The sequence below is a fragment of the Ranitomeya imitator genome, chromosome 1, assembly GCF_032444005.1.
Source record: "Ranitomeya imitator isolate aRanImi1 chromosome 1, aRanImi1.pri, whole genome shotgun sequence".
NCBI lineage: Eukaryota > Metazoa > Chordata > Amphibia > Anura > Dendrobatidae > Ranitomeya > Ranitomeya imitator.
Genome location: NC_091282.1, coordinates 370,715,860 through 370,741,476, shown reverse-complemented (window position 1 = coordinate 370,741,476; position 25,617 = coordinate 370,715,860). Strand labels below are relative to the sequence as shown.

Here is a 25,617-nt window from a genome sequence, read left to right as displayed (position 1 = left end):
CTGCATAGAGCCAACTTTTTTTGTTTTAGGCCTAGTTAGTCTGTCGGCAGTCCCTCCTTCCAATACTCCTCCGCTGACTACACCAATGCTGCCTGTGTACCCCTGGAACCTATTTAAACCTGCATAGAGCCAACTTTTTTTATTTTAGGTCTAGTTAGTCTGTCTGCGGTCCCTCCTTGCAACACTCCTCCACTGACCACACCAATGCTGCCTGTGTACCCCTGGAACCTATTTAAACCTGCATAGAGCCAACTTTTTTTATTTTAGGCCTAGTTAGTCTGTCTGCAGTCCCTCCTTCCAATACTCCTCCGCTGACTACACCAATGCTGCCTGTGTACCCCTGGAACCTATTTAAACCTGCATAGAGCCAACGTTTTTTTATTTTAGGCCTAGTTAGTCTGTCTGCGGTCCCTCCTTGCAACACTCCTCCACTGACCACACCAATGCTGCCTGTGTACCCCTGGAACCTATTTAAACCTGCATAGAGCCAACTTTATTTTAGGCCTAGTTAGTCTGTCTGCGGTGCCTCCTTCCAATACTCCTCCGCTGACCACACCAATGTTGCCTGTGTACCCCTGGTACCTATTCAAACCTGCATAGAGCCAACTTTTTTTATTTTAGGCCTAGTTAGTCTATCTGCGGTCCCTCCTTGCAATACTCCTCCGCTGACCACACCAATGCTGCCTGTGTACCCCTGGAACCTATTTAAACCTGCATAGAGCCAACTTTTTTTATTTTAGGACTAGTAAGTCTGTCTGCGGTCCCTCCTTCCAATTGTCCTCCGCTGGCAACACCAATGCTGCCCGTGTACCCCTGGAACCTATTTAAACCTGCATAGAGCCAACTTTTTTTATTTTAGGCCTTGTTAGTCTGTCTGCGGTCCCTCCTTCCAATTGTCCTCCGCTGACCACACCAATGCTGCCCGTATACCCCAGTAACCTTTTTTAAACTGTATTGAGCCAACTTTGTGGTGTAAGGCCTACTAACAGTGTCTGTCTGTGCCACTTAATACAGCTGTCCTCCTCTTAAAAGAGCTGAGCTGCAATTGTCAGGTTTTCAACCAATCGGAATTTGACAACTGCATTGGGGCTACAAGTTTGGTTGGGTTCTACAAACGGTGTCTGCCGCTCCAAGGTGTTCTCCAGGTTGCCTTTCCTGAGCTTCTATCTCCAGGCTCTCGTTAAATAGTTTTTAATCTAACAACTGCATTGGGCCTACAAGTTTGGTTGGGTTCTACTAACGGTGTCTGCCGCTCCAAGGTGTTCTCCAGGTTGTCACTCCTGAGCTTCAATCTTCAGGCTCTCGTTAAATAGTTTTTAATCTAACAACTGCATTGGGGCTACAAGTTTGGTTGGGTTCTACAAACGGTGTCTGCCGCTCCAAGGTGTTCTCCAGGTTGCCTTTCCTGAGCTTCAATCTTCAGGCTCTCGTTAAATAGTTTTTAACCTAACACTGCATTGGAGCTACAAGTTTGGTCGGGTTCTACTAACGGTGTCTGCCGCTCTAAGGTGTTCTCCAGGTTGCCTTTCCTGAGCTTCAGTCTTCAGGCTCTCGTTAAATAGTTTTTAATCTAACACTGCATTTGGCCAACTAGTTTGGTTGGGGCCTACTAATGGTGTCTGCCGCTCCAAGGTGTTCTCCAGGATGCCTTTCCTCAGCTTCAATCTTCAGGCTCTCGTTAAATTGTTTTTAATATAACACTGCATTTGACCTACTAGTTTTGTTGGCCCTACTGTCTGCCGCTCCTTGCTGTTATCCACTGAACAAAGCAGTGCCGCCTGTTTACTACTGTTACCAATTTTGAACTGCATTTAGCCTACTTACTGATTTGGGCCTACTCACTGTGTCAGCCTCTCATTACAGTTGTCCTCCACTGAACAAAGCAATGCCGCCTGGTTAGTCCTGTTACCAATTTTGAAATGCATTTAGCCCACTTTATTATTTGGGCCTATATCTGTGTTTCCTCCTCATCTTGCCCATTGCCCAGCCAGTGCTAGATGAGTCTGCTGGTACATTGACCCAGACCGCTACATTACCCTTGCACGCTACACAGCCAGAATGTGACCCTGCTGAAAGTCAGGTTCCCCTTCCCGCATACCATACCACCTTACACGGGGACAAAGAGGAAGGTGCAGATGAAAGTGCAAGTTCCTTCATCAGGTGGGGGGGATTACTCGTTGGCGACGTCACTGGCACAGGGCCCCTCATAGTACGCAAAAGTGTTGCTGCCGGTGGAAGGCGCCCCCGCCTTGCAAACACACCGCCGTACTTTGAGGGGCCCTGTGCCAGTGCCAATGCGAACGAGTGGGCCCCCCTGCTTGCTCAGGATCACAGCACTTTCAAAGTTGAAATACTTACCTCTCCCTGCTCCACTGCCGTGACGTGGTCCACATTTCCTGGGCCCACTAAATACTTGAACCAGCCCTACCCCTCACAACTTTAGCCAAATGACCCCCAATTTCCAATGCCTAACTATTATTATAAGGTAAATTAAGATTGACAAGCTTCAGTAACAAGAATGGATGTTGTTGCCATTAAAATGGGCACTGTAGGTGTTTTCACTGCCGACTATGTTTCCCCATTGACTTGCATTGGGTTTCGTGTTTCGGTCGCTCCCCGAATTTTCGAGATAATCGGCCGATTTCACTCGACTCGACTTTTGATATAGTCAAGTTTCGCGAAACCTGACTTGACCCTAAAAAAAGTAAAAGTCACTCAACCCTAGTATAAACGCCCCCCCCCAAAAGAAATTCACAAATTGCTGTTTTTTGTTCATTCTGCATAACAAAAATCGCAATAATAAGCAATCAAAAAATGTCATGTGCCCGAAAATGGTACCAATAAAAATGTCAAGTCATCCTGCAAAAAACAAGACTTCACATGACTCTGTGGGCTAAAAATTATAGCTCTCAAAATGTGGTGATGCAAAAAATATTTTTTGCAATAAAAAGCGTCTTTTAGTGTGTGACAGCTGCCAAACATAAAAACCCGCTATAAAAACCTGATATAAATAGTAAATAAAAGCCCCTTTATCACCGCCTTAGTTAGGGAAAAATAATAAAAAAAATATTTATTTCCTTTTTCCCATTAGGGTTAGGGTTAGAATTGGGTCTAAAGTTAGGGTTAGGGTTGGGGCTAAAGTTAGGGTTGGGGCTAAAGGTAGGGTTGGGGCTAAAGTTGGGGTTAGGGTTTGGATTACATTTACGGTTGGGTTATGGGTGTGTCAGGGTTAGGGATTTGGTTAGGGTTATGGTTAGGGTTGGGATTAGGGTTAGGGGTGGGTTGGGGATAGGGGTGGGTTGGGATTAGGGTTAGAGGTGTGTTCGGGTTAGGGTTGTGGTTAGGGTTGGGATTAGGGTTAGGGGTGTGTTGGGGTTAGGGTTGGGATTAGGGTTAGGGGTGTGTTGGGGTTAGGTTTGGAGTTAGAATTGGGGGTTTCCACTGTTTAGGCCCATCATGGGCTCTGCAAACGCAACATGACGTCCGATCTCAATTCTATCCAATTCTGCGTTGAAAAAGTAATACAGTGCTCCTTCCCTTCCAAGCTCTGCTGTGCGCCCAAACAGTGGTTTACCCACCATATGGATATGGGGTATCAGCGTACTCAGGTCAAATTGGACAACAACTTTTACAGTCCAATTTCTCCTGTTACCCTTGGGAAAATAAAAATTTGGGGGCTAAAAAATAATTTTTGTGGAAAAAAATGATTTTTTATTTTCACGGCTCTGCATTATAAACTTTAGTGAAACACTTGGGGGTTCAAAGTTCTCACAATACATCTAGATAAGTTCCTTGGGGGGTCTAGTTTCCAATATGGGGTCAATTGTGGGGGAGTTCTACTGTTTAGGTACATCATGGGCTCTGCAAACGCAACGTGACGCCAGCAGACCATTCCATCAAAGTCTTAATTCTAAAACGCCACTTCTTCCCTTCCGAGCCCCGACGTGTGCCCAAACAGTAATTTTCTCCCACATATGGGGTATCGGTGTACTCAGGATGAATTGGACAACAACTTTTGTGGTCCAATTTCTCCTGTTACCCTTGGGAAAATACAAAACTGGGGGCTAAAAATAATTTTTGTGAAAAAAAAAAGATTTTTTATTTTCACGGGTCTGCGTTATAAACTTTAGTGAAACACTTGGAAGTTCAAAGTTCTCACAACACATCTAGATAAGTTCCTTGGGGGGTCTAGTTTCCAATATGGGGTCACTTGTCAGGGGTTTCTTTTGTCTAGGTACATCAGGGGCTCTGAAATCGCAACGTGACGCCCGCAGACCATTCAATCAAAGTCTGCATTCCAAAATGCCACTTCTTCCCTTCCGAGCTCTGCCATGCACCCAAACAGTAGTTTTCTCCCACATATGGGGTATCAGCATACTCAGGACAAATTGCACAACAACTTTTGGGGTCCAATTTCTCCAAATACCCTTGGGTAAATACAAAATTGGGGGCTAAAAGATCATTTTCGTGGAAAAAAATGATTTTTTAATTTTCATGGCTCTGCATTATAAACTTTAGTGACACAATTGGGGGTTCAAAGTGCACACCACACATCTAGATAAGTTCCTTAGGTGCTCTACTGTCCAAAATGGGGTCACTTGTTGGGGGTTTCCACTGTTTAGGCACATCAGGGGCTCTCCAAACGCGACATAGAGTCTGATTTCAATTACAGCCAATTTGCGTTGAAAAAGTCAAACGGTGCTCCTTCCCTTCCGAGCTCTGCCATGCGCCCAAATAGTGGTTTACCACCACATATGGAGTATCAGCATACTTAGGACAAAATGCACAACAACATTTGTAATCTAATTTCTCCTGTTACCCTTGGGAAAATAAAAAACTGGGGGTAAAAAATCTTTTTTGGGAGAAAAAATATGATTTTTATTTTTACGGCTCTACATTATGAACTGAAGCACTTTTGGGTTCAAAGTGCTCACCACACATCTACATAAATTCATTGGAGGGTCTCCTTTTCAAAATGATGTCACATGTGGGGGGTTTCCACTGTTTAGGCACATCAGAGGCTCTTCAAACGCGACATGGCGTCCTATCTCAGACACCATAAAGAAGAAAACAGGTACATGCATATAGTTGTAGGATCACCACACAACACGAAAAATAATTTCAAAAAATATACCAATTTTATTAGACACCACAAAAACACAGACAATACACACTTCACTTAAAAACATTTAAAACTTGTTCCACATAGGACAAAAAACTGTTTGATCCAAAATATTGCAGTTATCTAATACATGAATATATGAAAATATTTGAAAATGCCAACAAAACCCGACTAATAAATACCATTCTATATCAAAAGAACCAGTAGTATATTTCTAATCAAGCAATGCACCTGATTGTACATGCATATAGATTATACAATGTGGACTAGGGTGATCAATAGGGGAGACAAAAGTCCTAGGTGTTACCTGCAGAGACGTATCTCAAAACATAACATGTATATTGTAATAACAAAAGGAATGTATGGTGGCAAAATCTCATGCCCCAATGGACCTCACAAACCTCCTCAGCATGCTATGCATGTATAAAGTTGGTATTATAAACCACCCAGGAAAACAGATATCCAACAAAGTACTCCCCAAAGTTCAGAAATGACAGACCGATCAAACAATGCCTAGCTAGAATGCTGGTTATACTTCACCCTATACCGTCTCATGGTCCACTACTGTCCTTGTTGTCCTAGATATAAGGCATAAGTCCGGGCAAAGTAACAGGACCCACGCGTTCCGACACACCCTGTGTCTTTCTCAAGGTGGTAATGACTGAAATTCAGTGGTTATGTCTATTTATAAGTACCTTAGATTATATATAACTCTCAGCTGAGATTAACAATATTGGTAGAGGGTACCCTATTTAGGTAGCTCGTACTATGAACGTAATACCACATTAGGTGATTGCATGTACTATAAGCCATGGGGCTGAGGTTGCCCATGTACCAGCTGATAAATGATGCGTGTACCGATACAATAGCACACGAAAGTTGAATGGAAAGGCAACAATAGCCGTACGCATTGTACGTTGGTTTGTACGACATTTGCGCTTATACACCACGAGAAGTGAATACGCCTGCGCAGTAAGTGCAATCGGGCATTTGTATAGAGTGTTCCTAAGGTAACGGCGCCCTGCACAGGCGCACTAGTGTGCATGACCCGGGAATTATATTTCCGGTGCAGATCGGCCGTACGCATTTAACGTTGGTTTGTACGACATCTGCGTTCATACACCACGAGAAGTGAATACGCCTGCGCAGTAAGTGCAATCGGGCATTTGTATAGAGTGTTCCCAAGGTAACGGCGCCCTGCACAGGCGCAGTAGTGTGCATGACCCGGGAACTATACTTCCGGTGCAGATCGTGAGCCCTCAGCCGGCTGCTGCCAGGATCTCTCAGCTGAGAGTTATATATAATCTAAGGTACTTATAAATAGACATAACCACTGAATTTCAGTCATTACCACCTTGAGAAAGACACAGGGTGTGTCGGAACGCGTGGGTCCTGTTACTTTGCCCGGACTTATGCCTTATATCTAGGACAACAAGGACAGTAGTGGACCATGAGACGGTATAGGGTGAAGTATAACCAGCATTCTAGCTAGGCATTGTTTGATCGGTCTGTCATTTCTGAACTTTGGGGAGTACTTTGTTGGATATCTGTTTTCCTGGGTGGTTTATAATACCAACTTTATACATGCATAGCATGCTGAGGAGGTTTGTGAGGTCCATTGGGGCATGAGATTTTGCCACCATACATTCCTTTTGTTATTACAATATACATGTTATGTTTTGAGATACGTCTCTGCAGGTAACACCTAGGACTTTTGTCTCCCCTATTGATCACCCTAGTCCACATTGTATAATCTATATGCATGTACAATCAGGTGCATTGCTTGATTAGAAATATACTACTGGTTCTTTTGATATAGAATGGTATTTATTAGTCGGGTTTTGTTGGCATTTTCAAATATTTTCATATATTCATGTATTAGATAACTGCAATATTTTGGATCAAACAGTTTTTTGTCCTATGTGGAACAAGTTTTAAATGTTTTTAAGTGAAGTGTGTATTGTCTGTGTTTTTGTGGTGTCTAATAAAATTGGTATATTTTTTGAAATTATTTTTCGTGTTGTGTGGTGATCCTACAACTATATGCATGTACCTGTTTTCTTCTTTATGGTGTCTATGGTTGTTTTACGTGCATGGTGGTGATCCCAGATAAATATTAGTATGAATATCATGTGATGGTGCCCACTCACAAAGCTATTTCTTGGTTAAAGTGTTTGGCCCCCATAAAGGGTTTTTCTTCGTAGTGGAGGCACATCGGATAGAGGCATTTTTTATGGATTTAAAGGCAAGGGAGGCGGCCTGGCAGCTGCAGATGAAGGACATCTTTAGCCCAGCTGAGGGCATGATTTGTACAGGTGGTGGTAATAATAATGATGATGGGTTTCAAAGGTTGTCCCTGGAGCTCATTGACCTACATAAGAGATTAACCAAAGTGTGGTGGAACATTACTAGCTTGGTTGAATACAAGAAACTGGGTCTGGTACCCCGTGGACTTAGAGTCCAGATTTTCCCAGCTTGGGAGGTGGACCAGGAATTTAAAGCCACATGGGAACAGGGTCTACAAAAATGCTCCTATATCCTAATTGACATGCTGATCGAACAAGATAATATAGTATTGGCTAAAATCCGAGAGGATATTAAAAAGAAGGAGGGAGAATTGAGTAGATTTGACCCTAGAATACAGGTAGAACCATTCAAAATCCACCTAAAAGAATTAATAGATAAATTTGAGCGTGATATAATCAGAGGGAAGAAAAATAAATTCCAGCGGGATAGATTGGACTTGGAAAAACAGAGAATGTATAGGTGGTCACACCAGGGCAATAGGAGAAGATATGATACAGGAGCAAAGACAGATGAGAGAAGGGAGGGAGGTGAAAACAACAGTGGGTTAGGCCCAAATATTAGCAGTGATTTTTTATCAACGGACACAAGCGACCGCGAAAGCGGTGCAGAAGGGGGCGTAGAAAACCCAAAAAACCGCAACAAGAAAACACGCAATTACAGGGCTTGGTCTCCAAGTACGAAGCGAGAGACACGCTTCGGCAGTCGGAAACATTACTAAATCCTGCCATGGGCCGTCCTACTGGAAAGCACTCTGAAGTGGAGTCTGGTAATGCAGATAACAAATTGCGTATCATCATTTGTCAACTGTTATGACCCCAATGGCGAGGGTCTCAGAGGAACGTGGAAGTCTGCAAGATACAAAAATCCAGCTCATAGGGCAGTGGTAACTGGGTTGACCATATATCTACTCCTAACGCCAACACTAGAAGTAGCCGGGGGTCATACCTACGTTGATCCTAGATGACTCGCGCCAGCCGGAGAATCTAAATACCCCTAGTAGAGGAAAACAAAGACCTCTCTTGCCTCCAGAGAAAGGGACCCCAAAGCAGGATAGAAGCCCCCCACAAATAATAACGGTGAGGTAAGAGGAAATGACAAACACAGAAATGAACCAGGTTTAGCACAGAGAGGCCCGCTAACTAATAGCAGAATATAGAAAGGTAACTTATATGGTCAACAAAAAACCCTATCAAAAATCCACACTGGAAATTCAAGAACCCCCGAACCGTCTAACGGTCCGGGGGGAGAACACCAGCGCCCTAGAGCTTCCAGCAAAAGTCAGGATACAGAATAGGAACAAGCTGGACAAAAATACAAAACCAAAAACAAATAGCAAAAAGCAAAGTAAATGACTTAGCTGAATAACCGGACCAGGATCAGTAGACAAGAGCACAGCAGATTAGCTCTGATAACTACGTTGCCAGGCATAGAACTGAGTGTCCAGGGAGCTTATAAAGCAACGCCCCTAACTAACGACCCAGGTGCGGATAAAAGGAAAGACAGAAAAACCAGAGTCAAAAAACTAGTAACCACTAGAGGGAGCCAAAAAGCAAATTCACAACAGTACCCCCCCCTTAGTGAGGGGTCACCGAACCCTCACCACGACCACCAGGGCGATCAGGATGAGCGGCATGAAAGGCACGAACTAAATCGGCCGCATGAACATCAGAGGCGACCACCCAGGAATTATCCTCCTGACCATAGCCCTTCCACTTGACCAGGTACTGAAGTCTTCGCCTGGAGAGGCGAGAATCCAAGATCTTCTCCACCACGTACTCCAACTCGCCCTCAACCAACACCGGAGCAGGAGGCTCAGCAGAAGGAACTACAGGCACAACGTACCGCCGCAACAAGGACCTATGAAATACATTGTGAATAGCAAACGACACAGGAAGATCCAGACGAAAAGATACAGGATTAAGGATTTCCAATATCTTGTAAGGACCAATAAAACGAGGTTTAAATTTGGGAGAGGAGACCTTCATAGGAACAAAGCGGGAAGAAAGCCATACCAAATCCCCAACGCGTAGTCGGGGACCCACACCGCGGCGGCGGTTGGCAAAGCGCTGAGCCCTCTCCTGTGACAACTTCAAGTTGTCCACCACATGATTCCAGATCCGCTGCAACCTATCCACCACAGAATCCACCCCAGGACAGTCAGAAGACTCCACATGACCTGAAGAAAAGCGAGGATGGAAACCAGTGTTGCAGAAAAAAGGCGAAACCAAGGTGGCGGAACTAGCCCGATTATTAAGGGCAAACTCAGCCAACGGCAAGAATGTCACCCAATCGTCCTGATCAGCAGAGACAAAACACCTCAAATAAGCCTCCAAAGTCTGATTGGTTCGCTCCGTCTGTCCATTAGTCTGAGGATGGAAAGCAGAGGAAAACGACAAATCAATGCCCATCCTACTACAAAAGGATCGCCAGAACCTGGAAACGAACTGGGATCCTCTATCTGACACAATATTCTCAGGGATGCCGTGCAAACGAACCACGTTCTGGAAAAACACAGGAACCAGATCGGAAGAGGAAGGCAGCTTAGGCAAAGGAACCAAATGGACCATCTTGGAGAAGCGATCACATATCACCCAGATAACAGACATGCCCTGAGATAGCGGAAGATCAGAAATGAAATCCATGGAGATATGTGTCCAAGGTCTCTTCGGGACAGGCAAGGGCAAGAGCAACCCGCTGGCACGAGAACAGCAAGGCTTAGCTCTAGCACAAGTCCCACAGGACTGCACAAATGACCGCACATCCCTTGACAAAGAAGGCCACCAAAAGGACCTGGCCACCAGATCTCTGGTGCCAAAAATTCCCGGGTGACCTGCCAACACCGAGGAATGAACCTCGGAAATGACTCTGCTGGTCCACTTATCCGGAACAAACAGTCTGTCAGGTGGACAAGACTCAGGCCTATCAGCTTGAAATCTCTGCAACACACGTCGCAGATCCGGAGAAATAGCTGATAAGATAACTCCATCCTTAAGAATACCAACAGGATCAGCGACTCCAGGAGCATCAGGCACAAAGCTCCTAGAAAGAGCATCGGCCTTCACATTCTTTGAACCTGGTAAATACGAGACAACAAAATCAAAGCGGGAGAAAAACAATGACCAGCGGGCCTGTCTCGGATTAAGGCGTTTAGCAGACTCGAGATACATCAGATTTTTGTGATCAGTCAAGACCACCACACGATGCTTAGCACCCTCGAGCCAATGACGCCACTCCTCAAATGCCCACTTCATGGCCAACAACTCCCGATTGCCCACATCATAATTTCGCTCGGCAGGCGAAAACTTCCTAGAGAAAAAGGCACAAGGTTTCATAACAGAGCAACCAGGGCCTCTCTGCGACAAAACGGCCCCTGCTCCAATCTCCGAAGCATCCACCTCAACCTGAAAGGGAAGTGAGACATCGGGCTGGCACAAAACAGGCGCCGAAGTAAACCGGCGTTTCAACTCCTGGAAAGCCTCCACGGCAGCAGGAGCCCAGTTAGCTACATCGGAGCCCTTCTTGGTCATATCCGTCAAAGGTTTCACAACGCTAGAAAAATTAGCGATAAAACGACGGTAGAAGTTAGCGAAACCCAAGAACTTCTGAAGACTCTTAACTGACGAGGGCTGAGTCCAATCAAGAATAGCTCGGACCTTGACCGGGTCCATCTCCACAGCAGAAGGGGAAAAAATAAACCCCAAAAAGGGAACCTTCTGTACACCAAAGAGACACTTTGAGCCTTTGACAAACAAAGAATTTTCACGCAAAATTTTAAAGACCAACCTGACCTGCTCCACATGCGAGTCCCAATCATCAGAAAAAACCAAAATATCATCCAGATAAACGATCAAAAATCTATCCAGATACTTCCGGAAAATGTCATGCATAAAGGACTGAAAAACTGAAGGCGCATTGGAGAGCCCAAAAGGCATCACCAAGTACTCAAAATGACCTTCGGGCGTATTGAATGCGGTTTTCCATTCATCACCTTGCTTAATGCGCACAAGGTTGTACGCACCACGAAGGTCTATCTTGGTGAACCACTTGGCACCTTTAATTCGGGCAAACAAGTCAGACAACAGCGGCAGAGGATACTGAAATTTGACAGTGATCTTATTTAAAAGCCGATAATCAATACAAGGCCTCAAAGATCCGTCCTTTTTAGCCACAAAAAAGAATCCTGCACCAAGAGGGGAAGAAGACGGACGAATATGTCCTTTCTCCAAAGACTCCTTGATATACGAACGCATAGCGGTATGTTCAGGTACCGACAGATTAAAGAGTCTTCCCTTAGGAAATTTACTGCCTGGAATCAAATCTATAGCACAGTCACAGTCCCTATGAGGAGGCAATGCACTGGACCTGGACTCGCTAAAGACATCCTGATAATCAGACAAATACTCCGGAACTTCCGAAGGCGTAGAAGAAGCAATAGACACAGGCAGGATATCCCCATGAATACCACGACAGCCCCAACTAGAAACTGACATAGCCTTCCAGTCCAGGACGGGATTATGGGTCTGTAACCATGGCAGCCCTAAAACAACCAAATCATGCATTTTATGTAAAACAAGAAAACGTATCACCTCGCGGTGTTCAGGAGTCATGCACATGGTAACCTGTGTCCAATACTGCGGTTTATTTGCTGCCAATGGCGTAGCATCAATACCCCTAAGAGGAATAGGATTTTCTAATGGTTCAAGAGTAAAACCACAGCGCTTAGCAAATGACAGATCCATAAGACTCAGGGCAGCACCTGAATCTACAAACGCCATGACAGGATAAGACGACAGTGAGCAAATCAAAGTTACAGACAGAATAAATTTAGGTTGCAAATTTCCAGCGGTGACCGGACCAACAACCTTAGCTATACGTTTAGAGCATGCTGAGATAACATGTGTAGAATCACCACAGTAGTAGCACAAGCCATTCCGGCGTCTATGAATTTTCCGCTCATTTCTGGTCAGGATTCTATCACATTGCATTAAATCAGGTGTCTGTTCAGACAACACCATGAGGGAATTTGCGGTTTTTCTATCACATTGCACCGAATCAGGTGTCTGTTCAGACAACACCATGAGGGAATTTGCGGTCTTGCGCTCCCGCAATCGCCGGTCAATTTGAATAGCCAGTGCCATAGCATCATTCAGACCTGTGGGAATGGGAAAACCCACCATAACATCTTTAATGGCATCAGAAAGACCATTTCTAAAATTAGCGGCCAGTGCACAGTCGTTCCAATGTGTCAGCACGGACCATTTCCGAAATTTTTGGCAATACACTTCAGCCTCGTCCTGCCCCTGAGACATAGCCAGCAGGGCCTTTTCTGCCTGAATCTCAAGATTGGGTTCCTCATAAAGTAAACCGAGCGCCAGAAAAAACGCATCAATATCAGCCAATGCCGGATCTCCTGGCGCCAGCGAAAAAGCCCAATCTTGAGGGTCACCCCGTAAGAACGAAATAACAATTTTTACTTGCTGAGCGGAGTCTCCAGATGAACAGGGTCTCAGGGACAAAAACAATTTACAATTATTCTTGAAATTCCTAAACTTAAACCTGTCTCCGGAAAACAGTTCAGGAATCGGTATCTTAGGTTCTGACCCAGGACTTCTGATAACATAATCTTGTAAGCCCTGCACACGAGTAGCCAGCTGGTCCACACTTGTAATCAAGGTCTGGACATTCATGTCTGCAGCAAGCATAAGCCACTCTGAGGTAAAGGGGATGAAGAAAAAAAAAAAAAAAAAAAAATGAGAGAGGAGAAAAAAAAAAACTCAGAATCTTCTTTCTTATAATCCCTCTTTTGCAATGCATTAAACATTTAATATAGGGGCCTGGCAAACTGTTATGACCCCAATGGCGAGGGTCTCAGAGGAACGTGGAAGTCTGCAAGATACAAAAATCCAGCTCATAGGGCAGTGGTAACTGGGTTGACCATATATCTACTCCTAACGCCAACACTAGAAGTAGCCGGGGGTCATACCTACGTTGATCCTAGATGACTCGCGCCAGCCGGAGAATCTAAATACCCCTAGTAGAGGAAAACAAAGACCTCTCTTGCCTCCAGAGAAAGGGACCCCAAAGCAGGATAGAAGCCCCCCACAAATAATAACGGTGAGGTAAGAGGAAATGACAAACACAGAAATGAACCAGGTTTAGCACAGAGAGGCCCGCTAACTAATAGCAGAATATAGAAAGGTAACTTATATGGTCAACAAAAAACCCTATCAAAAATCCACACTGGAAATTCAAGAACCCCCGAACCGTCTAACGGTCCGGGGGGAGAACACCAGCGCCCTAGAGCTTCCAGCAAAAGTCAGGATACAGAATAGGAACAAGCTGGACAAAAATACAAAACCAAAAACAAATAGCAAAAAGCAAAGTAAATGACTTAGCTGAATAACCGGACCAGGATCAGTAGACAAGAGCACAGCAGATTAGCTCTGATAACTACGTTGCCAGGCATAGAACTGAGTGTCCAGGGAGCTTATAAAGCAACGCCCCTAACTAACGACCCAGGTGCGGATAAAAGGAAAGACAGAAAAACCAGAGTCAAAAAACTAGTAACCACTAGAGGGAGCCAAAAAGCAAATTCACAACAGTCAACTTATCAACTTTCACAAGTAGAGACAGGTCTCTTGGAAAAGGGTTTATCTTTCTCACCTATGATGGGTTTGGATAAATTTGAATTAACCAAAGACCTGTACCTGTTTTGTAGACAACTAATGTTTAAGATCTTATATCATCAGCCTTCACTTATTGATGAGTTACCAGATCAGGACAGACAGACATTTAGAGACCTGTTGGACCTACTGACGGAGAATGAAAGTGTACAGGGTAGGAAGAGGTTTGGGGGTAGATTACCATCTCAGGCAACCCCAAAATTCTCACTTTGTCCAGCTATCCAGGTATTTTTTGAAACTACATGCCAAGATATAAAAAGATTAAAACTGGATAAAAATAGTCAAAATAATCTAACCAAAGAAGAAAGAGTAGCATTATCCAATTTGAAAAATAATGATACACTGGAAATAAAGGAGGCAGACAAAGGAGGGAACATAGTGTTGTGGCCTAAGGAGATGTACTGCCAGGAAGCCAGGCGCCAACTGGAGAATACACAACACTATGTGAAATTGCCATCGGACCCCACGTCCATTTTCCAAACACAACTTGAGAGACTATTGGGGAGAGCTTTCTCCTGTGGTATAATAAATAAAAGGGAACGGGATTTTCTAACCACAGCCCACCCGGTGACTCCGACCTTTTATATGGTACCTAAAGTACATAAGTCCATCAGTGCACCCCCAGGTAGACCTATCATCTCGGGACTGGGGGGTCTATATGAAAAACCATGTTCATATGTGGATTATTTTTTACAGCCTTTGGTAAAGACCCTGGATTCTCATATAAGGGATTCGTCACACCTCATAGAACTGTGCGCAACTTTGGTGATACCTGATAATGCAATCCTGGTGACTCTAGACGTGGAGGCGCTGTACACGAATATTGAACATAAGCAAGGTATGATCACAACCTCCTATTTTTTGGATAAACACTCTACCGGAGAAAGGGGGCACGATGTATTTATTCTGGAGTTACTCCGTTTCATACTAGAAAAGAACTATTTCGTATTTGACAGGACTTGCTATAAACAAGTCTCTGGTACGGCCATGGGGGCCAAGTGCGCTCCCTCATAGCCAACCTATTTATGGGTTGGTGGGAGGAGACCCACATACAGAAACTCCGGAATTATTCCATCCATGTAGTAAAATGGTTACGTTTCATAGACGACATCCTGATGATCTGGTCTGGTACATCCGATGACCTAGGGGCCTTTATAGAGGAGCTTAACAACAACTGCTGGAACATTAAGTTGACATCATGTTTTTCTACTGTTTCAGTTGATTTTCTGGATCTAAAGGTGTCGGTGGACCAGAATCGTATCGTAACCACCTTATTCCGCAAACAGACAGCAACCAACAATATGCTGCACTTTCAAAGTTTTCATCCGGCACATTTGAGAAAGGGCATCCCAAAAGGACAGTTCCTCAGAATAAGGAGGAACTGTACCCGCACAGAAGATTTTCGCGTCGAATCCCGCCAGCTGACCCATCGGTTCCGTGAACGTGGATATCCTAGAAAAATCATCTCGGGAGCTTTTGAATTTTCAAGGACTATGACCAGGGAGGAGGCCCTTAGACCCAGGGTAAGAACTGAACAAAATAAAATCAACTTGATTACTAAATATAATAATCAATGGAATGACATCTATGGGATTCTAAAAGCCAACTGGGGGATCTTAAAGAGTGAGCCAAAACTGAGACCATTTATTGGAGATAGACCCAAGATGGTAGCAAGGAGGGCAAGGAATCTGAAGGATCAGTTGACTAATAGCCACTTCAGGCGCCCCACTACCAAAATTAAAACTGGCCACTCTTTTAAGGGTTCCTTTCCTTGTGGTAGCTGCTCCATTTGTCCACGGATGATTGCAAGCAGGGGGTTGACGGCCCATAATGTATTGGCGCGGGTGCAGTCAAGGGCGTACTTCAATTGCCGTTCGCGGAATTTGGTTTACGCCCTGATATGCGGCTGCGATAAGGTATATGTAGGCCAGACCACGCAGGAACTTCGGCGTAGGACCCAGCAGCATCTATCCAATATAACCACTGCCAGGATGGATAAATCAAGGGGTAAGATGATTACATCAGTGGCTAAACATTTTTTGGAGGTGCATGCTGGGTCGGGAGACTCTCTAAGGGTCATGGGCCTGGAACAGGTCCATGTCAGTATTAGAGGGGGGGACCCAGTAGAGGACCTACTCCGCCGTGAGGCGAGATGGATCTATGAACTGGAGAGCTTGGTACCACAAGGTCTCAATGAGGAGTTGTTGTACTCGGGCTTTTACAGGAAGAAATGATCGGTTTCATTAGGGGAGTTGGGAGTCATATCACAAGATATGACTGTAATATGTCATATGTATTTTATCTTTTCCCCCTTTTCCCTGTTTCCTTCCTCTTTTTTCTGGTGTTTATATATATTTGTTTGTTTCTCTCCCCTCTAGCTCAACTACAATTTTGCATTGTAGGGGATGAAAGGAGGATATACCATCACTTCAAATCATTGACTCCTGGAAGAAAACTTAATTGAATGACTAATGGGTTTTTGGACTCTACAATTATTATCCCCATTTTTGTAACATTGGGATTATACTCATGTTATATATACTTTTTTTTTTTTTTTTGTATATGTCACATGATGGGGGATCTATTAAGCATTTGTTTATAGATGTTTAAATGAATGAACCAGTATGTGCTCGTCGCCATGCTGGATGTTTTCTTTGATAATATCTATACTTCCCTCTGGAACAAGAGCTTATTGACACACAGCTAAATGCTATATTCTCCACTATGGAGTAAGCGCAAAGATTACTGTGATTTTATTCATCTGATGCACGTAGCCATGAGATCGTATTGGGTTAATCCACTGTGACTGCGCAGGCGCATTGAAGGTGAAAGAGTTTTCTAATTATATACACTGTCTACGTGGGTGTTTACAATACTTGCGCCTATGGGGAACCATGATGGCCGCGCATGCGCATTTTAACAATATTGGTAGAGGGTACCCTATTTAGGTAGCTCGTACTATGAACGTAATACCACATTAGGTGATTGCATGTACTATAAGCCATGGGGCTGAGGTTGCCCATGTACCAGCTGATAAATGATACGTGTACCGATACAATAGCACACGAAAGTTGAATGGAAAGGCAACAATAGCCGTACGCATTGTACGTTGGTTTGTACGACATTTGCGCTTATACACCACGAGAAGTGAATACGCCTGCGCAGTAAGTGCAATCGGGCATTTGTATAGAGTGTTCCTAAGGTAACGGCGCCCTGCACAGGCGCACTAGTGTGCATGACCCGGGAATTATATTTCCGGTGCAGATCGGCCGTACGCATTTAACGTTGGTTTGTACGACATCTGCGTTCATACACCACGAGAAGTGAATACGCCTGCGCAGTAAGTGCAATCGGGCATTTGTATAGAGTGTTCCCAAGGTAACGGCGCCCTGCACAGGCGCAGTAGTGTGCATGACCCGGGAACTATACTTCCGGTGCAGATCGTGAGCCCTCAGCCGGCTGCTGCCAGGATCTCTCAGCTGAGAGTTATATATAATCTAAGGTACTTATAAATAGACATAACCACTGAATTTCAGTCATTACCACCTTGAGAAAGACACAGGGTGTGTCGGAACGCGTGGGTCCTGTTACTTTGCCCGGACTTATGCCTTATATCTAGGACAACAAGGACAGTAGTGGACCATGAGACGGTATAGGGTGAAGTATAACCAGGATTCTAGCTAGGCATTGTTTGATCGGTCTGTCATTTCTGAACTTTGGGGAGTACTTTGTTGGATATCTGTTTTCCTGGGTGGTTTATAATACCAACTTTATACATGCATAGCATGCTGAGGAGGTTTGTGAGGTCCATTGGGGCATGAGATTTTGCCACCATACATTCCTTTTGTTATTACAATATACATGTTATGTTTTGAGATACGTCTCTGCAGGTAACACCTAGGACTTTTGTCTCCCCTATTGATCACCCTAGTCCACATTGTATAATCTATATGCATGTACAATCAGGTGCATTGCTTGATTAGAAATATACTACTGGTTCTTTTGATATAGAATGGTATTTATTAGTCGGGTTTTGTTGGCATTTTCAAATATTTTCATATATTCATGTATTAGATAACTGCAATATTTTGGATCAAACAGTTTTTTGTCCTATGTGGAACAAGTTTTAAATGTTTTTAAGTGAAGTGTGTACTGTCTGTGTTTTTGTGGTGTCTAATAAAATTGGTATATTTTTTGAAATTATTTTTCGTGTTGTGTGGTGATCCTACAACTATATGCATGTACCTGTTTTCTTCTTTATGGTGTCTATGGTTGTTTTACATGCATGGTGGTGATCCCAGATAAATATTAGTATGAATATCATGTGATGGTGCCCACTCACAAAGCTATTTCATGGCGTCCTATCTCAATTCCAGCCAATTTTGCATTGAGAAGTCAAATGGCGCTCCTTACTTTTTGATCTCTGCTGTGCGGACAAACAGTGGTTTACCCCCACATATGGGGTATCGGCGTACTCAAGACAAACTGTACAACAACTTTTGGGGTCTAATTACTCCTGTTACCCCTGGTAAAATAAAACAAATTGGATCTGAATTACATTTTTTGTGAAAAAAAAGTTAAATGTTCATTTTTTTAAACATTCCAAAAATTCCTGTGAAGCATCTGAAGGGTTAATAAACTTCTTAAATGTGGTTTTGAGCACCTTGAGAGGTGCAGTTTTTAGAATGGTGTAACTTTTTGCTATTTTCTATCATATAGACCCCTTAAATTGTCTTCAAATGTGATGTGGTCCCTAAAAAAGATGGTATTGTAAAAATGAGAAATCGCTGGTCAACTGTTAACCCTTATAACTCCCTAATAACAACAAATTTTGGTTTCAAAATTGTGCTTATGTAAAGTAGAAATGTGGGAAATGTTACTTATTAAGTATTTTGTGTAACATATCTCTGTGACTTAAGGGCATGAAAATTTAAATTTGGAAAATTGCGAAATTTTAAAAATTTTCGCCAAATTTCCATTTTTTTCACAAATAAACACAAGTAGTATCAAAGAAATGTTACCACTGTCATGAAATACAATATGTCACGAGAAAACAGTGTCAGAATCATCAGGATACGTTAAAGCGTTCCAGAGTTATAACCTCATGAACGGACAGTGGTCAGAATTGTAAAAATTGGCCCGGTCATTAATGTGAAAACCACCCTTGGGGGTAAAGGGGTTAATGTACACTCTGCACCCCATCTTGACTGAAAAACCCCCAGAAATGTAGAAATTTTTGCAAATTTAATAAAAAAGAAAAACTGAAATATCATATGGTCATAAGTATTCAGACCCTTTCCTCAGACACTCATATTTAAGTCACATGCTGTTCATTTCCTTGTGATCCTCACTGAGATGGCTCCTCTCCTTCATTGGATGCCAGCTGTGTTTAATTAAACTGATAGGGCTTGATTTGGAAAGGCACACACTTTTCTATATAAGACCTCACAGCTCACAGTGCATGTCAGACCAAATGAGAATCATGAGGTCAAAGGAACTGGCCAAGGAGCTTAGAGACAGAATTGTGACATGGGACAGATCTGGCCAAGGTTACAACAGAATTTCTGCAGTACTCAAGTTTCCGAAGAGCACAGTGGCCTCCATAATCCTTAAATGGAATAAGTTTGGGACCACCAGAAGTCTTCCTAGACTGGCCATCCAGCCAAACTGAGCAATCGTGGGAGAAGAGCCTTGGTGAGAGAGGTAAAGAAGAACCCCAATATCATCGTGGCTGAGCTCCAGAGATGCAGTAGGGAGATGGGAGAAGGTTCCACAAAGTAAACTATCACTGCAGCCCTCCACCAGTCAGGCGTCTATGGCAGAGTAGTAGTAGTAGAAGATTAAAGATGATGTAGAATACTACGTGGACTCTTCGCAGGATCCAGACTTTGAAGAAAACGAGTTCCTATACGACGACCTTGATTTAGAAGACATTCCACAGGCGCTGGCAGCTACTTCCCCACCAACCCACAGTCACATGGAGGATGAGATCTTCAACCAGTCTAGCAGCACTCCCACCTCCACCACATCAAGTTCTCCGATTCCACCCAGTCCTGCCAATTGCACCACAGAAAACTCTGAAGATGACAAGAAAATCCGAGGCCGGTCTACAGACAGCGAGGTCAGCCAGTCCCCCGCAGTGACGCCAAGTTACCAAATAAGAAGCAGTTCTAGCACGTCATCTCTGGGAAATGGGCCGGGTACAAACAGCAACGGAGCGGTATCAAACAGCAGCAGTACGAGCAGCAACAGCAGCACCAACAGCAAAAACAACCTGTCCAGCGGACACACGGCTGGGACACCCACACCGTACGCGCAGGCGGTGGCTCCTCCTCCATCTAGTACAAATACCTCCCAGCCGAGGCCCCCCAGCTCCCAGCAAAACACAAGCAAGCAAAATGGAGCAACAAGTTATAGCTCGGTTGTAGCAGAAAACTCAGCGGATACTGCACTAAGTAATAGCAGTCAGTCACAATCCAGCCAGTCTGTGATTCACAACCCACCGACCAGCACTGCAAAAGAGACGAACAGTGGATCGCTCCCAGCCAGCAGCAGTAGTACCAGCACTGGGCCAAGCTTACTATTACACTTAAATGTAAACCCTCCTAGTTTGCCAACACCGAGCTTCAGTGACCCCAAACCCAGCCAGCCACTACTAAATGGGCCTCCTCAGTTCAGCTCCACACCAGAAATCAAGGCACCTGAGCCTTTAAGTACACTTAAATCCATGGCAGAATGTGCAGCTATTGGAACGAACTTGGAAGATTCAGTGCCTACTATCCTTATGGGTGATCGAGCTAAAGAAATTCTTCTCACTACAACCACAACGCAGCCTCCCGCAACTCAGCCTTCAACCCAGGTTTCAGAAGTAAACATCCCTCTTTCCCTGGGTGTGTGCCCGTTGGGTCCTGTTCCCCTTACAACAGATCAGCTTTACCAGCAAGCGATGGAAGATGCAGCGTGGCATCATGTGCCTCACCCCTCGGATTCAGAAAGGATACGCTGCGGCAATTTGTTTAGTCGTGTATTAGAACTTTGTCTGCTAATCTTTAAAAGGCAATACCTCCCCCGGAATCCATGCCCGACGCCGCAGTATCACCACCAGATGCCCCCTCCTCATTCGGACACAGTAGAATTCTACCAGCGACTTTCCACAGAGACACTCTTCTTTATCTTTTACTATTTGGAGGGCACTAAAGCACAGTATTTAGCTGCTAAAGCTTTGAAAAAGCAGTCGTGGAGTTTTCACACCAAATACATGATGTGGTTCCAAATACACGAGGAGCCCAAGACAATAACTGATGAATTCGAGCAGGGGACATATATTTACTTTGACTATGAAAAATGGGGCCAGAGGAAGAAGGAAGGGTTCACGTTCGAATACCGCTACCTGGAAGACCGTGACTTACAGTGACCTCTTGAACACGCTCAGCCTTCCAGTTTCACATGGGCAATCCGTGACCGGGGAAATAGAGGGGAGGGCAGAAGACTTCAAGTCTCATTCCCAAGAAGAGTTGGGAGGAGGGGAAATTCGGACAAACACTTCAATGCATGCAGTTACAAAAAAAATCTATTAAATGGGATTAGATTGTGCATGGTGGTGGAGACAGGAGAACAACGTGATCAACACCCAACATCTCAACACCCTCTTGACTTTTCAGAAGAATTAAAGGACAAGAAGTAGAGTCTATGGCAGAGTAGCCCAACGGAAGCCTCTCCTCAGTGCAAGACATATGAAAGCCTGCATAGAGTTTACTAAAAACACTTGAAGAACCTGTGTGATTCAAAATCATGTGACAGTCATATGGGTGAGGAGTCACGTGGTCTGGGCTTAAATATCTGGGTTCCAGAGGGAGTCATTGTGCGAAGTGCCTGGAGAGAAAGGACTCCTGGAAAGTGTCTGTGCACATGGCGTTTGTTAAAGGACATTGGTAACCCAGAGTGGGCTTAGCCCCACTAACGCAAGGACTGCACATAGTGCTACCGTTTTATTTTGTTTTGCTGTTTTGCCCAGAGAGCTGTGTTTATTTTGTGCTTAAAACTTGGTTTATGCTATATCTAATAAACCAAGTGCATCCTTAAAGCTGCAGTGTTCCTGTGTCTACCTCCGTGTGCAGCTAAGTGAGCAGCTCTACCACACTTGTCATTGCACAAATTGGCTCTTTTCAGCAGCAGAGAGATTCATTTTATTTCTAATATTTCTTGAAATTTCCTTTGGCCTGCTTAATAATGTGTAATATCTTTTTAAAGTAATTTTCCTTTAATTGGCTCACCTGGCAAACTAATTATAATCACAGCTGTTTTAGACAGATTTCTGTGATCAAGAGACCCCTGAGACACAAAAGCATCCATGAGTTTATTGGAAAAACAAAAAATGACATCCTTATGATATTTAAATCCAATTTGCATAATAATTTGGAATGTGGTGTAGATTCTCCACAGCTTTAAGCCCTTAACCCATTATCTACCAATGTCCTTTTTTGGGGACGCCTAATCTTTAGCTTCTAGCAACTAAGATTTTATAGTTTTTATAATTAGGTCCAATTTTTTGTGTTGTGTTTGTAAAATGAATGTTTTCAAAATAGGAAATCATGTCATTGTCATTTTTAAATGAATATTGGGACGCCCTTTTCTGAAAAATCCGTACTTGTAAAAATTTTAATTTGGCAAGTAATGGGTTAACGACAGCCTATATGCCTTTTAACGGCGGCAGTTAAGGATACTTATTCCTCAGGGCCACTTTTTAATTTAGCTGAGAAATTAGGGTATAGCATCTCCCAGCATTGGAAAATCTCTGGGGTCTCAGCTACTGGGGGTAGCTGAGACCTTGGAGAACATAATCAGGGCTGGTTTTTATGTTTCCCTGTCATGTGATCGCTATTATTCACCAAATAATGGCGATCACATAAAATAAAAGAGTCAGATTTACAATTAATTTCTCTCTTTTCTGATATGATCTAATTTATCAGAGAAGAGAGAAGTGGGGTCCTTTGAGGCCCCCGATACCTCTACCATCCCCCTGGTCCCTCCTGCTCTGTCCCCCGGCCCTCTGCATCATCTTCCTGGAAAAAATGGCGGGCGCATGCACAGTGCGCCTGACAAGATCTGCCAACCGGTACCTGGCAACAATAGGAAAATTTTCTTACTGGTTCTTTTTGTCTATCACTGTGATTAAAAGATTAGATTAGTAAATCAAATCCCCTTTGTAATTCCCTTAGTTAAATAAAAATTATAAAATGAAAAAAACATTTTTAGCCATTCTTTACAGTTAGGGTTGGAGTTGGGGTTGTGTTAGGTTTAGGGTTGGGGAAAGGGTTGTGTTAGGGTTGGAGTTGGAATTGGGGTTTCTTCAAAAATTTACAAAAAAATGATTGCAATATGACGGCTAGTGTTGAGTGCAAGAACTCATTATTCAAGTTTGCATCGGGTGCTCGGGTATGCACGGAGTATCGCGGATCCTCGTATTTTTTGGGGGTGTCTTACAGCCGCAAAACATACGGGGTGGGGACTTCAGCATGTCACTCGAGGACCCACGATATTCGGTGCATACCCAAGCACCCGATGCACACTGTAGTAGGGGTAAAATTTCTTCTAATATGACTTGTGTTTATTTATGAAAAAATCTTTTTGCAATTTTCACATTTTTAATTTTTGTGCCCTTCAACCTGAAAGTTATATCACACAAAATAGTTAATAAATAACATTTCCCACATGAGTTCTTTACATCAGCACAAGTTTTTAAACATTTTTTTTTTAGGAAGTCAGAAGGGTTAAAACCATTTTTTTAGGGATGAAATTACGTTTGAAGTGACCTTGAGGGGTCTATATGACAGAAAATACCCAAAAGTGAAACCTTTCTAAAAACTGCACCTCCCAAGGTGCACAAAACCACATTCATTAACTTTATTTACCCTTCAGGTGCTTCACATGAATTTTTAGAATATAGAAGGAAAAAATGAACAGTTAACTTTTTTCACAAAAAAATTACTTTAGACCTTTACTTTTTATTTTCACAAGAATAGCTGAGCATACCACATATGTGAGGGAAAACCACTGCCTGGTTGCATTGCAGGGCTCTTAAGGGAAAGAGCACCATTTGACTTTTTTAAGCAAAATTTGCTGGAATAATTAGAGGATGGCATGTCTCAATTGGAGAGCCCCCTGATGTGCCCAAACTATGGAAACCCCCAAGTGACACCATTTTGGAAACTAGACCCCTCAGGGAACTTATCTAGATGTGTTGTGAGCTCCTTGAACCCCCAAAATGTTTTTTACCCAAAATTTTGCATTTTCACAAGGGTAACAGGAGAAATGGCACTGTACAATTTATTTGTTGTGCAATTTCTCCTGAGTATGCCGATACCCCATATGTGGGGGAAAACTACTGTTTGGGCATATGACATTAGAAGAGAGAGCGCCATTTGACTTTTTGAATATAAAATTTGCTGGAATAATTAAAGGACGCCATGTAACATTTAGAAAGCCACTGATGTGCCTAAATATTAGAAACCACCTAAATATTACACCATTTTGGAAACTAGACCCCTCAGGGAACTTGCATAGATGTGTGGTGATCACCTTGAAGCCCCAGGTGCTTCACAGAGGTTTATAACGCAGATCCGTGAAAAATAAAAAAATCACATTTTTCCCACCCAAAAAAATTTTTAGCCCAAAATTTTGCATATTTACAAGGCTAACAAGGCTGCACCATACAATTTATTGTGCGACTTATCCTGAGTACACTGGTACCTGATATGTGTGGGGAAACTACTGTTTGGACGCTTGGCAGGGCTCCGTAGGGAAGGAGCACCATTTGACTTTTTGAATATAAAATTTGCTGGAATAATTAGTAGATTCCATGTCATGTCTGGAGAGCTCCAGATGTGCCTAAACAATGGAAACCCCCCACAAGTGACCCTTCCAGGCATATATCCAGATGTGTGGTGAGCACCATAGCCCCCCCAATTGCTTCACAGAATATTTTAAAAATAAAATAAATAAAAAAATTTCCCACAGAAAATTTATTTTAGCCCCAAATATTTTATTTTCACAACCATAAAAGGAGAAAATACACATCAAAATTGTGCAGTTTCTCCTGAGCACGCCGATACCCCATATGTGGTCGAAAACTGTTTTTGAGGCACAGTGCAAAGCTCAGAAGGGAAGAAGCGCCATATTGGAGTTCAGATTTTGCTGGACTCTAATTTTGTGAGATGCACCTGTAATACATGAGTTTCACTTTTTGTATTGAGGAACTGAAATAAATTAACTTTTTGATGATATTATAATTGGTGAGAAGTACCTGTACTCTATATATGGCTGTACAGTTTTGCTTAGCCACACAGCGAGACTCGGGAGGGACAGAGTGCTATTTGCCTCCTGTAGTGCATATTTTCCTAGAATCGTTTGTGGACTCCATATACAGAGCCCCTAAGCGCTAGAAGAGCAGATAAGTGACCATATTTTAGAAATTGTACCCCCCTTTGGGAATTTATGGACAGGTTT

The 25,617-nt window shown here is 43.4% G+C and overlaps 1 protein-coding gene, 1 pseudogene and 1 gene segment (V, D, J or C); 1 reads left to right on the top strand and 2 right to left on the bottom strand.

Annotated features, from left to right (window-relative positions):
• Positions 1–25,617, bottom strand: part of LOC138672974 (immunoglobulin gamma-1 heavy chain-like) — a 606,081-nt gene that overhangs the window by 158,287 nt on the left and 422,177 nt on the right.
• Positions 1–25,617, bottom strand: part of LOC138672958 (uncharacterized) — a 147,725-nt gene that overhangs the window by 99,500 nt on the left and 22,608 nt on the right. The gene's annotated exons all lie outside the window — the stretch shown is intronic.
• Positions 19,949–21,792, top strand: LOC138657509 (CCR4-NOT transcription complex subunit 3 pseudogene; annotated as a pseudogene).